This window comes from Eubalaena glacialis, chromosome 14 (assembly GCF_028564815.1).
Source record: "Eubalaena glacialis isolate mEubGla1 chromosome 14, mEubGla1.1.hap2.+ XY, whole genome shotgun sequence".
In the NCBI taxonomy this organism is placed as follows: Eukaryota; Metazoa; Chordata; class Mammalia; order Artiodactyla; family Balaenidae; genus Eubalaena; species Eubalaena glacialis.
In genome coordinates, this window is record NC_083729.1 from 84,569,636 (window position 1) to 84,586,498 (window position 16,863).

Consider the following 16,863-nt stretch of genomic DNA (forward strand, 5'->3'; position numbering starts at 1 on the left):
GCGGATGCGCCCCGGTTTTCTGCGACCGTGTGGGCTCGGTGGGCGGGACCGGCAAATCCCGGGACTCTCGAACGACGGTTCCGGGCCAAGGTCAGTACTCTCCCTATCTCGGGTTCCGGCCTTCGTCCCGCAGGACTTCTCACATCTTAGCGAAACGTATGCCTACTTAGCCCGCTATCCTGTCCCACGCGCTTCTTCCCCTGGTAACAGTCCTGTGAGCTCTGCAGGCAAGGAGGGGCTAATGAGCCCCATTTCCGGCTGAGGAAACTCAAGCACCTTGCGAGGGACTGAACTGTGTGTGTGTGTGTTTCTGGTATCTGGTATCTTCCTTTGGGTTTTTCCTCTATATTGAACAATTGAAAGAAAGCTCTGTCCCCCCCCCCCCATCCCATTTAAAACCCGTGCCTCCGAGACCCTCGTTCTGGGCATCCGGGAAACCCTTTTTTGCCCCCAAAACGCTTGTCACATTCCGCGGCAGGGCCCTCGCCACCGCCCAAGGAACATCAGGGAAAGCAGTTGCCCTCCCAGCAGGGCCAACTCCTTGAAGACAGTGACTTAATTTCTTCTCCAACAACAAAGCCCCCCAGGGCCAGAAGGCACCCCTGCCCTCCCCCAATCAACTAGTTCTGTTCTGTGGAATGGCAACGAATAGCTGAATGGCTACCTCATTTAGAGCCTGTTTGCTTTTTTTAAAAAATAAATTTATTTTTGGCTGCATTGGGTCTTCATTGCTGCGCGCAGGCTTTTCTCTAGTTGTGGTGAGCGGGGGCTATTCTTCGTTGCGGTGCGCGGGCTTCTCAATGTGGTGGCTTCTCTTGTTGGACAGCATGGGCTCTAGGCGCGTGGGCTTCAGTAGTTGTGGCTCGCGGGCTCTAGAGCGCAGGCTCAGTAGTTGTGGCCCACAGGCTTAGTTGCTCCGCAGCATGTGGAATCTTCCTGGACCAGGGCTCGAACCCGTGTCCCCTTACACTGGCAGGCGGATTCTTAACCACTGTGCCACCAGGGAAGTCCAGCCTGTTTGCTTTTGAAAGATGAATGAAGGGAGGCTAAAGGAATTCATCCTCAATAGCAGTCTGCTGGGCCAAACTGTGGGTATTTTGTTTGACTCATTATTGGTGCCTTACTAAAAAATAGGGATAGTTCACACAATCTGGATTTCCAGCATCTAGGAAAGAATCAGAATATTAGCCACATGAGACACACGTTCCTACATGGCTGCTTGCCCAGTGCTAATCAGCAACTGCCACCCTTAGAGGATGTATATGCGCCTCCCACTGCACCTGTTTTCTCTTACTTGAACCCCTCACTCCTTGGTGTTAGCTGCCTGGCCCCTGTAGGCATGGAGTTTGCAACCCTGACCGTATTTTTGTATATCTAACTGGGCCTTCCAAGGCACAGTCAAGTCCTATGACGGCTCTGCTCCTCAGCAGCTGTATGACTTTGAGTAGCTACCTGGTCTCTTTAAGTGAGTGTCATTTTGCCATCCTTAAAATTGAGGCAATGAAACTTTCCTCTGAGGACTTTTATGATTAAATGAGGTGGTGTGATTAAAAGCACATACAAAGTGCCTGACTCAGGGTGGGGGCTCACTGAAGATTATTTAAATCTGAATCCTCAGGACTGACTTTCATTCCGTGGCCATGCTGTGGATCACACAGATGACACAAAAGGGTCTGAAAAGTATTTTAGGGATTCTGCTCTGCATTTAGATAGAAGTGCTACTCAGGTCCACAGTTGAGCCTGGGCCACTGGCAAATCTGTGAAGCAGGGAAAAAAGGAAAATTCCCCATCTTCCCTTTTCCTCTCTAAGCAAGCTCTATCAAATATAATTTTCCAGTTAGTAATTTAGATGGCTTTGGACATCAGAACTGGAAGGAGCTTTGGAGATGGAGTAGTCAGCTTCCCACATGAGGAGGCTGCAGCCAAAAGAGGACTGTCACACTGAAACAGGAAGAAAAGTATTGTGACTTAGAAAACAAAATGCCAACTGTGCTTCCTCACTCTAGGGAAGGGGCAGTGTTTACGTCAGAGATGGGAGTTCTGTTGGGGGAAACACTCGGGAAAACTTCATGGGCCTTATTATTAGAAAGGGTGAGGCTGGGGAGTCTTGGTGAAGGTAAGTCAAGGAGAGAACTAAAGTGCCCTTCATCAGGAAAGGAGGAGTGGGGGTTGGAGGCTGGCATGTAGAGAGGGGAAGAGAAAGGTATCCAGGGAATGGGAGAAAATATTTGCAAACGAAGCAACTGACAAAGGATTAATCTCCAAAATATAAAAGCAGCTTATGCAGCTCAATATCAAAAAAACAATCCAGTCCAAAAATGGACAGAAGACCTAAATAGACATTTCTCCAAAGAAGATATACAGATTGCCAACAAACACATGAAAAGATGCTCAACATCACTAATCATTAGAGAAATGCAAACCAAAACTACAATGAGGTATCACCTCACACCAGTCAGAATGGCCATCATCAAAAAAATCTACAAACAATAAATGCTGGAGAGGGTGTGGAGAAAAGGGAACCCTCTTGCACTGTTGGTGGGAATGTAAATTGATACAGCCACTATGGAGAACAGTATGGAGGTTCCTTAAACTAAAAATAGAACTACCATATGACCCAGCAATCCCACTACTGGGCATATACCCTGAGAAAACCATAATTCAAAAAGAGTCATGTACCACAATGTTCACTGCAGCTCTATTTACAATATCCAGGACATGGAAGCAACCTAAGTGTCCATCAACAGATGAATGGATAAAGAAGATGTGGCACATATGTACAATGGAATATTACTCAGCCATAAAAAGAAATGAAATTGAGTTATTTGTAGTGAGGTGGATGGACCTAGAGTCTGTCATACAGAGTGAAGTAAGTCAGAAAGAGAAAAACAAATACCATATGCTAACACATATATATGGAATCTAAAAAAAAAAAAAAGGTTCTGAAGAACCTAGGGGCAGGACAGGAATAAAGACACAGACGTAAAGAATGGACTTGAGGACACGGGGAGGGGGAAGGGTAAGCTGGGACGAAGTGAGAGAGTGGCATGGACATATATACAGTACCAAATGTAAAATAGATAGCTAGTGGGAAGCAGCTGCATAGCACAGGGAGATCAGCTCAGTGCTTTGCGACCACCTAGAGGTGTGGGATAAGGAGGGTGAGGGAGACGCAAGAGGAAGGGGATATGGGGATATACGTATGCATAGAGCTGATTCACTCTGTTATACAGCAGAAACTAACACAACATTGTAAAGCAATGTTAAAGGAAAAAAGAAAAAAAAAAGGAAAGGTATCCAGGAAGCAAGAGAGCCCAGGAAGATGACAATTAGCCAGGACCTAAAGGAGTCACAAACAAGGAAAAATTTACCATCACAGAAACTGGCTGATGCACTTTTAGGCAGTGATATCTAAATTGTTTTTCTAAGTTGCTGCCTGTATGAACTTTGCAAGATTCTCCATTCATTTACTCAAATCCTGAGTAGGAGTTTGCCACACACTATTGTGTTTGTGGTACTCTAGGGCATGAAGGATTGGAGGTGGTATCCAGGGAAAGTTGAAATGGAGTGGGAAGGGCTAAGTTATAGAAGACAAGACTCAAAGCTGAGAGAGAATTCAGTGAAAACAAGGAATTGGTACAAGAGGTAAGGGGGGCAGGGAATGTGCCCCTGAGAATTCCCAGACCCCTGGCAGTGGGGAAAAGCTGTTGTCTTCATAACATGTAGAATGACGCTTGATCCAATGTGTTGTAAATTTGAAAGAGGATAAACACATAGCTCAATGGAATAGAATCAAGAATCCAAAAATAAAATAAACCCCTGCATTTATTGGCAATTGATTTTTTTTTTTTTTTTGTATTTTGGTCACGCCATGCCACTTGGCACGTGGGATGGTTCCCCAACCAGTGATCAAACCCGGGCCTCCACAGTGAAAGTGCTGAATCCTAACCACTAGGCTACCAGGGAACTCCCTGGGCAATTGATTTTTGACAAGGGTACCAAGACAGTGTGATGAGGAAAGAAAAGTTTTTTTACCAAATGGTTTTAGGACAACTGGATATTCACATGCAAAAGGATGAATTTATACCCCCTTTTGTTGAACCCAAGTTTGTGTGCCTGATGCACAGTAAGGTCAAACAAACCAAAATGTTGGAGTTTGGAGCAGAGAAAGTTTTATTGCAAGGGCCAAGCAAGGAGAAGGGGTGGCTAGTGCTCAAAAGACCTGAACTCCTAGATGGTTTTCAGGGAAGAGTTTTTAAAGGCAAAATTTGTGGTTAGGGCTGCAGAGTGTGTGACTTTCTTCTGATTGCCTGGTGGTGAGGTAACAGGGCAGTGCTCCAGGAATCTTGTGCTCAGCCTGAAGTTACCATCCTCCACCTGGGTGGTGGCCTTAGTTTCTGCAGAAGAACTCAAAGATATATTGTTTTATTTATTTGTTTGTTTGTTTATTTATTTATTATTTTATTTATTTATTTTGGCTGCGCTGGGTCTTAGTTGTGGCATGCAGGATCTTTAGTTGTGGCACGTGGACTCTTAGTTGCAGCATGCGGACTTCTCAGGTGCAGCATGCAGACTCTTAGTTGAAGCATGCATGCAGGATCTAGTTCCCCAACCAGGGATCAAACCTGGGCCCCCTGCATTGGGAGCGCAGAGTCTTACCCATTGGACCACCAGGGAAGTTCCAATATATTGTTATGTATATCCCTTGAGGAGGAACTAGGACTCTGCTTTACTGCTGTACTATTGTTCCTTTTTTTAAATAAATTTATTTATTTATTTTTGGCTGTGTTGGGTCTTTGTTGCTGTGTGTGGGCTTTCTATAGTTGTGGCGAGCGGCAGCTACTCTTTCGTTGCAGTACGCAGGCTTCTCATTGTGGTGGCTTCTCTTGTTGTGGAGCACAGACTCTAGGTGCACGGATTTCAGTAGTTGTGGCACATGGGCTCAGCAGCTGTGGCTCACGGGCTCTAGAGCACAGGCTCAGTAGTTGTGGCGACAGGCTTAGTTGCTCCACGGCATGTGGGATCTTCCCAGACCAGGGCTCAAACCCGTGTCCCCTGCACTGGCAGGCAGATTCTTAACCACTGCGCCACCAGGGAAGCCCACTATTGTTTCTTGACTGTTTTTCCTTTGTTTCTGCATTCCCTCCCTTTCCTAATTAGTAACTGTTTGAATCTGCATTTTGGAACTCAGGGAAAGTCTAGGAGGCTGAAGCCTTTTTCCTACAAATAAGAAACAGGAGACATGTAAAGGCTTTTGTACCTGGGAGGGCCCCACAGGGTCCTGCTCAGTTGCACTACTCCCTCATATCATACACAAACATTAATTCAAAATGGATCAGACCTAGATATAAGAGCTAAAACTGTAAAATTATTACAAGACATAGGTGTTAATCTTCATGACCTTGAGTTAGGCATTGATTTCTTAGTTATGATGCCAAAAGCACAAGCAGCGAAAGAAAAAACTGATAAATTAGACTTCATCAAAATTGAAAATGTTTGTGCTTCTAAGGACACCATCAGGAAAGTGAAAAGACTGATAAGGGACTAGTATCCAGAATATATAAAGAACTCTTACAAGTCAATAAGAAGACAAATAACCCAATTGTAAAATGGGCAAAGGATTTGAACAGACATTCCTCTAAAGAAAATATATAAATGGTCAATAAGCACATGAAAAGATGCTAACAACATTAGTAATTAGGGAAATGCAAGTCAAACCATTTTCAGACACTACTTCACATCTACTAGGATGGCTATAATAAGGGCAGACAGTAACAAGTGTTGGCAAGGATATGGAGAAATTGGAAATCTTATACATTTCTGGTGGGAATGTAAAATGGTGCAGCCACTTTGGAAAATGGTTTGGCAGTTCCTCAAAAAGTTAAACAGACATCATTTGACCCAACAATTCTACTCCTAGGGCTCTATCTACCCAGAGAATTGAAAACAGATGTCTACACAAATCTTATATACAAATGTTCATAGAAACACTATTCATAATAGCCAAGAAGGGCTTCCCTGGTGGCACGGTGGTTGGGAATCCGCCTGCCAATGCAGGGGACACAGGTTCGAGCCCTGGTCCGGGAAGATCCCACATGCCGCAGAGCAACTAGGCCCGTGCGCCACAACTACTGAGCCTGCGAGCCACAACTACTGAAGCCCGCATGCCTAGAGCCTGTGCTCTGCAACAAGAGAGGCCACCGCAATGAGAAGCCCACGCACCACAACAAAGAGTAGCCCCCACTCGCCGCAACTAGAGAAAGCCCGCGCGCAGCAACAAAGACCCAACACAGCCAAAAATAAATAAATAAAATAAATAAATTTATTAAAAAAAATAATAATAATAGCCAAGAAGTGCAAACAACCCAAATGTCCATCAACTGATGAATGAATGCACAAATTCATTAATAGGCAAATCTATCAAGACAGAAAGTAGAGTGGTTGCCAGTGGGGTGGGAATGGGGTGGAGGTAAGGGAGGGTGTAGGAGAGGATGGATGGGGTGTAACTGCTAATGGAACAAATTTTCTTGTTGTGGTGATGAAAATGTTCTAATATTCGACTGTGGTGATTGGTGCACAACTCTGAATGCAGATTTAAAACCATTGAACTGTAAATTCTAGATGGAAGAATTGGGACGTCCCTGGTGGTCCAGTGGGTAAGACTCCACGCTCCCAATGCAGGGGGCCCGGGTTCAATCCCTGGTCGGGGAACTAGATCCCACATGCATGCCACAACTAAGAGTCCACATGCCACAACTAAAGATCCTGTATGCTGAAACTAAATACGCCGCAACTAAGGCCCGGTGCAGCCAAAATAAATAAATAAATACTTTTTTTAAAACATGGAAGAATTGTATGGTATATAAATTACATCTCAATAAGGTTTTTTTGAAAAAAAATTAAAAACAGGATTATCCCCACGAAGCTGAAGGACCTGGGAGCACCCCAACAGGCACAGACCCTTGAGGGGACATTAGTTACCAAGTTGGGCTCAGCTCTAGCCTCATTCCAGTCTGCGTGTGCCCCTTTGTGCTGCCTCTCCCGGACCTAGACACAGGGTTACCCAGGCTCCCAGGCCCTACATTTCTGTACCTTAAGGCCTGTCACTTCATTTAGTTACCTCTCAGATATTTATATGTGCAGTAAACTCCGTGAGCACTTTTAGATGTACAGAGAAAAATGAGACACAATTAGAACCCTTGAGAAGTTACAGTCTTGCGGGAGAAATAAAAGATACGAATAACTGCAATTAAAAAGCGGAATGCCATTGTAAAGCAATTATACTTCAATAAAGATGTTTAAAAAAAAAAAAAAAAAAGCAGAATGCAGTCAGTGCCACAAGGGGGCATTGGAAGATCAGAGAGCGCACTTCTAATTTAGGAGACTGGCTGAGGCTTTGCAGTTGTGACGTAAAAAGGCCGACCAGGATTTCAGTAGAGGCAGGGAGTGGAGGAGATTTCAGGGGGACACAGAAAAAGCAAAAGTATAAATGTGGAAAGACAGAGGCAAGTCCCAGGAACTGTTAAGAGTTCAATTCAGCTGAGTGCAAGGCAAGTGTAAGGAATGGAACAATGTGACATAACTTGGATAGATATAACTTAGAATCCCTTGAAAAAATAATGTCATTGTAAAGAGATTTTGCTTTATCCTAGGAGACAATAGGAAGCCTTAGCAAGTTTCTGGTTTGGGAGATTTTGTTTCTTGCAACTTTATAGCAGGTGTTTGATTAGAGGGACCAACATTTAGATTACGCAAAGGAAAAAAAAAATACTATTGATCATGTGGCAAGCATTTGCAAAGTACTTTATTTTTTAAAAAATAATTAATTAATTAATTTGGCTGCACCAGGTCTTAGTTGTGGCATGTGGGATCTAGTTCCCCACAGGGTCTTACCCACCAGGGAAGTCCCTGCAAAATACTTTAGCGCACATAATCTCATTAAATTCCCATAAAGTTCTATGAAATATATTGATTTTTCCCATTTTACCAAGGAAGGAACTGAGGCCCATAGAAGATAAGTGACTTGCCTGGCTTCACCTGCCTCAAAGCCGGGCCATCTCATTCCAGATCCTCTTTACAGGGGTTTCCTCACAGAGCTAGTTATGGAGAAAGTGATGCTGACAGTGGTAGGTAAGATGGATAGTGGGAGAGCCAGGGGTGGGGAACCAGAGACAGGGAGTAGAGCTGGGAGGCCACTGCAGGAGGTGGAGCAGGAGATTAGGTACACCTGATGGAGGGACCATGGGCAGGGGTTACGGAATGTTAGAAATGAGAGTGAAACACCAAGGGACTAGGTGATTGTCTTCGGTGTGTCCCGGAAGCCTTTAAGTTGCCTGAATTCTTGGGGCTGAGAAAGAGGAGTGCTGGGTCACTCAAAAGCCCTTTAAAGGTAACTTGCATATTGGATGGTGAAATGGCTCCTGACTTAGGATTGAACATGCACCTTATAGGGTTAAAGTGAGGCTAAATCAGATGACTCCAGGAAACACAATGTCCTACATCAAGAAGGGAATCAATAAATGACACTTCCCTCTTTATTTGCCTAGAACATCAGTTCACCCAGTAATGCATACTTTGAACTCCTTTATTCATTCACTCACTTCTTCATGTAGCAAAATTTACTCTCTCCTATGTGCCAGTCACTATACTAGTTCCAGGACTGTACCAGGAAACCAGACAGAATTCATATATATATATGAATTCAAATCATATATATATATGATTTAAATATGTAGAGCCAAAATTGATTTTCTAATTATTTCATCTGGTGCATGTTTCTAAAAAAGCTTTGTTCCCTTCCAGGCAGTTTGATGTAGTGATTAAAAGCATGGAGTCTTGGGACTTCCCTGGCAATCCAGTGGTTAAGACTTCGCCTTCCAATGCAGGGGGTGCAGGTTCGATCCCTGGTCTGGGAGCTAAGATCCCACATGCATTGGGGCCAAAAAACCAAAACATAAAACAGAAGCAATATTGTAACAACTTCAATAAAGATTTTAAAAATGGTCCACATCAAAAAAAAAATTTTTTTTTTTAAAGTATGGAGTCTTGTGTCAGACTGCCTGGGTTCAAATCCCAGGTTCACCCCTTACTAGCTGTGCAATCTTGGGTAAGTTTTTTTGTTTGGCCGCACTTCGCGGCTTGGGAGATCTTAGTTCCCTGACCAGGGATGAACCCGGGCCCCCTGCAGTGAAAGCGCAAAGTCCTAACCACTGGACTGCCAGGGAGTTCCCTTGGGTAAGTTCTTAGTGACTCTGTGCCTCAGGTGCATTGTCTGTGTAACGGGGAGAGTTTTACCTACTCCATAGGGCTGCTGGGCACCTAGAACTATGCCAGGAAATAGTGCTTCTCAAAAGTATTTATGAAACACTTTGTGTTTGGAGACAGTTTGTGACTCAAACACAGGAAGACTGCCTCATTCTTTGCCATATCCTTCTTTTCTTATCCCAAATGGCCCTACCAAACCTGATGGCCCTTCCACACAGCGCACTGGGTTCTGAATGACTCTTGGCTCTTCCCCAAATTACAACCCTCACAGAGATGGCAGTTTGCCGGCATAAGGTATATCCAGCAGCATGGCTGTAGGTTGGGCGGCTGTACCAGAATGCACTGTTGGTCTGAATATGTGGCCTCTCCAGGTGATTGACTTGGAGGGACTGAGAATTCATTTTTGTCTGCGGGTTGCCATATGCTCGTTTAAAAATGAAATAATGTCATAACTATATAGAAATGTTGACCCCCTGCAAAGGCAGTCATGTGTTAAGGCATGGTTCATACTGGCTCCTTGATAGAACCAATCAGGCAGCTGGTGGCTTGCAGTTTCGAGGACTGGTTTCTATCACAGACAGAGGACAGGCTTGTGACCGGCTGAATCTCCTACTGGGCAGATCCTCTCTCAGGCTCCCTGATTCCTACCGTGCTATTCCCTCCAATTTCTATGGCAGAGTGGAGCCTTTAAAGAAAAAAACCATACTTGCATTGCATCTTACTGCACTCCTGCCCACCTTTCTCTCTGGGCACCAATTTGGTTTCATCTTGGCAGCTCCAAGCCCCCAGCCCAGACTGCCGGTTGGGATGAACTTCAAATCCCAAGCCCTAATAATCTTTTCCTGAGGCACCATAGTCTCCCCAACTGTGTATCAAACCAACTTTTTTTTTTTTTTTGCAGCACCGCACGGCTTGTGGGATATTAGTTCGCTGACCAGGGACTGAACCCGGGCCCTCAACAGTGAAAGCGTGGAGTCCTAACCACTGGACTGCCCGTGGAACTCCCTGCAACCAACTTTTTAATAATCCAACAAGCATGGACACAATACCTGCCATGTACTCATGACTGTGCCCGTTGTGAGGAGGATCACCAAGCGTAAGACCTTCTCAGAGGCAGGCACAGCTGAGGGCAGGCTTAGGGAAGGCTTGGAATACTAATTCCTGCCAGAGACCAAGGTGCCAAGGAAATAGGAAAAGAGATCATACACCTATGTGCCCATCACCCTAGAACCTCAGAAACCCCATGGGGGGCCTCCAGTAGTTCCTCCCACTCCCCCCACCAGAAGTAACCACTTTCCTGACTTTTATGTGAGCCATTCTTTTGCTTTTGTTTATAAATTTACTACTTGTGTATGATCTGTAATCAATATATTGCTCAGGGGGCTTCCCTGGTGGTGCCGTGGTTAATAATCCGCCTGCCAATGCAGGGGACACGGGTTCGAGCCCTGGTCCAGGAAGATCCCACATGCCGCGGGGCAATTAAGTCCATGCGCCACAACTAGTGAGCCCACGTGCCACAACTAGTGAGCCCACGTGCCACAACTACTGAGCCCACGTGCCACAACTACTGAAGCCCACGCACCTAGAGTCCACATTCCGCAACAAGAGAAGCCACCGTCATGAGGAGCCCGTGCACTGCAATGAAGAGTAGCCCCCACTCGCCGCAACTAGAGAAAGCCCGTGTGCAGCAACAAAGACCCAATGCAGCCAAAAATTTAAATAAAATAACTTTATTTTTAAAAAAAGTATATATATATATATATATATATATATATATTGCTCAGTTTTGAGAAAACGGGTAGCAAGCCCAAACCCAGCTGTGCAAAGAAAGGGCAATGTGGTCCCAATAGATGGAGGCACCAGGAGAAGGTCGGATGAGGCAGAATGTCTGCATAAGAGGCTGGCCTCAGCTTCCCTGGGCGTCTACCAAGCAGGCGAGGCCACGAGGAGGCCTGGAAGCACAGGCAGTTGGGCAGCCAGCAAGGTGGTGGTTTCAGCTTCTTGAAAAGGGGCACAGGGAATTCCCTGGCAGTCCAGTGGTTAGGACTCCGTGCTTCTACTGCAGGGGGCCTGGGTTTGACCCCTGGCCTGGGAACTAAGATCCCACAAGCTCCGCAGCCAAAAACAATTAAAAAATAAAAGGTATGAAACTAATACTCAACACAGCATATAGTAGGTGAAGTGCTCAAAGACTGGTAGAATTCAACAAAAAAAAAAAAAAAAAGAAAAGGGGTACATGGGAGGTTGTGTTTTCTTTTTAAACCTTGTATGGCTAAAACCCTCTTTATTCCTACTCTCTTGTTTGGTAATTTGCCTGCGCATAAAATTCTAGACTTGGAAACCATTTTCCTTCAGAACTTTGAAGGCATTGTTCTTTCATCTCTTTGCTTCTAATGCTGTGCTGAGAAGTCTGACACCATTCTTTCTGATCCTGTGTATGTGACCTGTTTCTGTCCAGAAACTTGTAGAATCCTCTGTTTGTCCTGAGTGTTCTGAAGATACCTTGGTGTGGGTTTATTTTCATCCATGTGCTGGGCACTCAGTTTCAATCTGAAAACTCATGTCCTCCAGTTATGGGTACTTGTTTCATTATTTCTTTGATGAGATTTCGTCCTTTCCTTTTTTCCTGTTCTTTCTGGGACACCAAATTGTCATATGTTGGACCTACTTGGCTGACCCTTGTAATTTTTCTCTACTCTTTTCCAGCCCTTTGCATGTTCACTCTAACTTGGGGAGATTTCTTTGGTTTTATCGTTCAGTCTCTCTATGGAGTTTTTCATTTCTATTATCAAGTTTTTAATTTCCAAAAAATCCTTTTGGATTCTAATTTTTTTTTATTGAATATAGTTGATTTTAAATGTTGTGTTATTTCAGGTGTATAGCAAAGTGATTCAGTTATATATATACACATATACATATATATTCTTTTCCAGATTCTTTTCCATTACAGGTTATTACAAGATATTGAATGTAGTCCCCTGTGTTATACTGTAGGTCCTTGCTGTTTATCTGTTTTAGTGTGTATCTGTTAATTCCAAACTCCTAATTTATCCCTCCCTCCCCAGGACTCTAATTTTTTAAAGGGTATCTTGTTCTAGTTTCATGGATAAAATGTCTTCTCGTAAATCTTTGAGGGTATTAATGAGAGTTCTTTCATGAAACATTCTTCTCACTGCTTTGTAATGAATTCAGAATTAATTGAAATATGTAATAGTGGTTTAGTTAATTACATTAATCTATAGAATATGACATTACAATGATTACATTTATAGAAAAGACTAATAACATAGGATTATTATAATACATCTTAGAGCAGAAACAGCAAGTTAGTACCACAGTATTATATATTATTTTCCCCATATTTTATATATTATGAAAAATTTTAGTCATACCAAAAAACTGAAAGAATTCTATGATGAACACTACCTCAATTCTAACATTAACATTTTACTATACTTGCTTTATTACATATCTATCCATCTATCCAACCCTCTATCCATCCATCAATCCACCTTATTTTTTGATGCATTTTGAAGTAAATTACAGGCACCAGTATACTTGCCCTTAAGTACTTTAGCATGAACATCATTAACAATATTTCAATATTTGCTTACAGTTTTTTGTTCATTTGAAATAAAATTTACATGTAATGAAATGCACAAACCTTAAGTGTAAAATTCTCAGTGTTTTGACAAACTCATAAATATGTGTAAACTCAACCCCCCACCAAGGTATAGAACATTATCATTACCCCAGAAAGTTCCCTCATGCCCTTCTTAATCAATCTCTGTCCCTAGGGGGATTCACTGTTATGATTTTTTTCTACTATAGGTTAGTTTTACCTGTTATAGTACTTCAGGGTTTTTTTTTTAATTAATTTATTTATTTTGGCTGTGCCGTGTCTTAGTCGTGGCACGGGGGATCTTTGTTGCCGCATGGGGGGATCTTTTAGCTGCAGCATGCAGACTCTTAGCTGTGGTATGCATGTGGGATCTAGTTCCCTTACCAGGGATCGAATTCGGGCCCACTGCATTGGGAGCGCAGAGTCTTACCCACTGGACCACCAGGGAAGTCCCAGTATTTCAGTTTTAAAAAAAGAAGAGAAAAAGAAAATTTACGTAATATGCATATTGTTTTACCATATGCCAGGCATTGTTCTAAAGTGCTTTAGAAATATTAACTCACTTACTCATATCAATACTTTGAGCAAGGTAGTAGTATTTTCTCCATTTTACAGATAAAGAAAACTGAGATGTAAAGTGGCCAAATAGCTTAGCCAAGGCCTCACAACTGAAGAATGGGGGTAGGGCCCCACAGCCACACTGTTAACGACGCTTCAGCCTCTGTGTGAGCATCCTTCAGACCTATGTCAACTTCAAAACGCTTACAGCACTTATCTTGGGTGGTAGGGCTGTGGGTGATTTTTATTTTCTTCTTTTTGCTTACCTGTATTTTCTAAGATTTCTTCAATGAACATATATTACACCTCTTGCTTGTATACCTAAAACTCCAAAAGTTATTTAAAAATATTCCTGATATGGCCCAACACTACTCTTTTCTAAGTCATGACACCCCTCTCACCCGATTTCTCTTCACACTCACAGCCAAACCCTTGAATATCGCCAAGCTGAAGTATGGTCACATTCTGCATCAGTGTGTCTTCCCAAGGTTCACTTTTGTGTGATATTCATGTGATCGATCATTTCAACCAACGAACATGCAAACATCCAGTGTCACATGAGAACCATGTCTGTTAGTTGACAGATGTCACCATGGGTGGGTGAGAGGCAGGAAGTGACTAATTCAGCGTGGTTTCTGAATGTTTGCTCTTCTTAAAATGAAGCATAGAGCAAGAGGGAGGAGGTATGGGGATATATGTATATGTATAGCTGATTCACTTTGTTATAAAGCAGAAACTAACACACCATTGTAAAGCAATTATACTCCAATAAAGATGTTAAAAATAAATAAATAAAGTCACAACTTCGACTTGAAATAAATAAATAAATAAAATAAAAATAAAAAATAAAATGAAGTATAGAATTTCTCTAAAGTGTAACATGTTTGCTTAATACGTGCTCTGCGTTTTGAAATTAATACTTTAAAGTGTTAATATAGATAAAATTCATTTTTCTTTTTAAAAATTTTATTTTGAAGTAATTTCAAATTTAAATGTACCCTTTATTCACATTAACCAATTATTAATATTTTGCCACATTTGTTTTTACTATTTTCTATATGTTTTCTTCTGAAATAACTTAAAGTTGCATACATCATGCCCCTTTAATCCTTAATACAAAAAAATCCTGGATTTTTTAAGAATAAGGAAATTTTCTTACCTATCCATTTTCTCACCTAACAGTAATGCAATACTATCGCCATATTCTAATTTTGACAGTTATCTCAATAATGTCTTTTATAGCACTTTTTCAGCTTCCAATATCCAATGCAGAATTATACATTTCACTAATTGTCTTATCTCTTTAGTTTTCTTAAATCTGGAGCTATTCCTCTCTCACCACTTTTTTTTTTTTTGGCTGCACCGTGCAGCTTTCAGGATCTCAGTTCCCCAATCACGGATGGAACCCGTGCCCCCTGCAGTGGAAGCTCAGAGTCCTAACCACTGGACCGCCAGGGAATTCTCTTTTTTGTCTTTCTTGACACTGTCATTTTGAAGGGTAAACACCAGTTATTTTGTAAAATATCTTTATATTTGATTTTATGTTTCCCCACAGTATGGGTTATACAAGTTATGCACTTTTGGCAGGAATATTATGTGGGCGATGTTGTGTCCTTTCTATGTCCCAGGAAGCACACCATGGTGATGTTAATTTTGATCTCTTGCCAGATCTCTCTGCTGTGAAGCTACTATTTTTCCTTTTGTAATTAATAATCAATTTGTGGGGAGATAGAATGCCTTTTTGACCAGTATTTACTTGATAAAAATGTTTATGCATTTTTTGAATGTTTGTTTTATTCAAAGGCTTAAATATTTAAGAAATGTATAAATCGCTGAAAATCTACGAAAGAACTCTAAAAAACTTTGGAAAAATGCTAATGAAACACGAGAAGAAAAAGTAAGTAGATCAGAATATGGAAAGAAAACTCTGTAATGATGAAGAACAGAACATTAGGAGAGGGAAGTATGGTAATTAGCAAACTGAAAGCAAGATGGGAGAACAAACCGGAAATATGTGTGTATAGGTGAGATCCCTGGTGAGGACTTAGTTCCTGTTCTCATACCTTTCATTGTATCTGATCCAAACATACTTTCCATGGTTATAAAAAATGCTCAAATAAATATTTTTTGAATGAATGAACAATTCGTCATGATAGACTTTGGACAGAATCTGCTTACATCTTGAAATCTCCATTTAATCATTAGCATCTATTTGTTGTCCTCCCAACAGTACAAGTGCTACATCTGAGAGGAGAGAGCCTGTTGTTTTTCTGAAGAAATATATGAGAAGTAAATAATGTGCAATGATATGCCATTCAGATTGATTAAGCAGGAGTGGTGCATTTTATGCACAGGTAGCAGCTCTTCTATTAATAATTCTCCTCCTCCACAGGGCATTCCTGGCTGATTGAAAACAAGGCAGCAATTTTCGACTTCCCCTTTACGTTCAGAAGCATCCACAACATACAAGTCTGTCCACACAGGCCTTGACTGCACAGCAAGCTTCGAAAAATGTTTGTCACCAGAGCAAGATAATTTTTGCAACTTGTGATAACAAGAAGCTGGTTTGATGAAGACCTTGCAGTTGGGAAAAAAAAATGAGTTTTTGAAATTTGTGGTTGATAAAAATGGTTTCTCATATAGTTGTTTACTGTATCCCGTTATCTTGCCTTGGTTTCCCTGATCTACCACCCATAGCCCCCAAACCAAATATTTTATTTAAGATCTAAATGTTTGTTTATTTGCTTATCTAATTCTTGGCCATAGACCCAATTTCTGCATCATCCTGGTCAGGATTCTGTGTGGATCCTAGGCTTCCTTCCTGGAAGTTATCTCCAACTTCCAAACAGCCTATAAAAGCAAAAAGGTACGATCCCGACCCTACCCAAACACTCTCCTATTTTTCATGGCTGGAACACTCTGTATCATTTATTCAAACCTGTGTCATTCATTTATTCCATTCGTTCATTCAAAAACACTTAGCTGTTGCACAACCAGAATTGAACTAGGTCTAATTTTAGTCTTTGCCCTTGAGGTTCTCAGAATTTCATTAGAGATAGCAACAGATAACCAACTCAGCAAGGTGCAGATTTCTGTGGTAAGTGCCATATTTTGTAATGTGAACACAGATGAGATATCAACACCCAGGAGGGGCGGGTGACTAATCCGTGAGCAAGGCCCTCTAAATATATGGGGTTATTTAATCTGCACACTAACCTTAAAAGGAAAGGACTTTTATCGTTGTGTTTATCAGATGAGGAAGCTGAGGCTCTGGGAGGTTCAGAACTTTCCAGGCCCCAGATAGCAGGCAGCGAGACATGGCTCAGAGACCCGGTCCCTGTGCTCTTTATCCTGCCAACCTGGAAGGATGGATCATGCAAAGGAGGAGTTTTCTTCGCCTCCTCGGGGACTGGCAAGGG

At 42.2% G+C, this 16,863-nt stretch overlaps 1 long non-coding RNA gene across 1 annotated transcript; it reads left to right on the plus strand.

Moving 5' to 3' along the window:
- Window positions 1–57: 57 nt before the first annotated feature.
- On the plus strand, window positions 58–15,964 carry LOC133104846 (uncharacterized). The gene is made up of 3 exons (XR_009703749.1): window positions 58–90; window positions 15,248–15,341; window positions 15,837–15,964. It is a non-coding gene; the product is annotated as an uncharacterized LOC133104846 (long non-coding RNA).
- The last annotated feature ends 899 nt before the right edge of the window (window positions 15,965–16,863 follow it).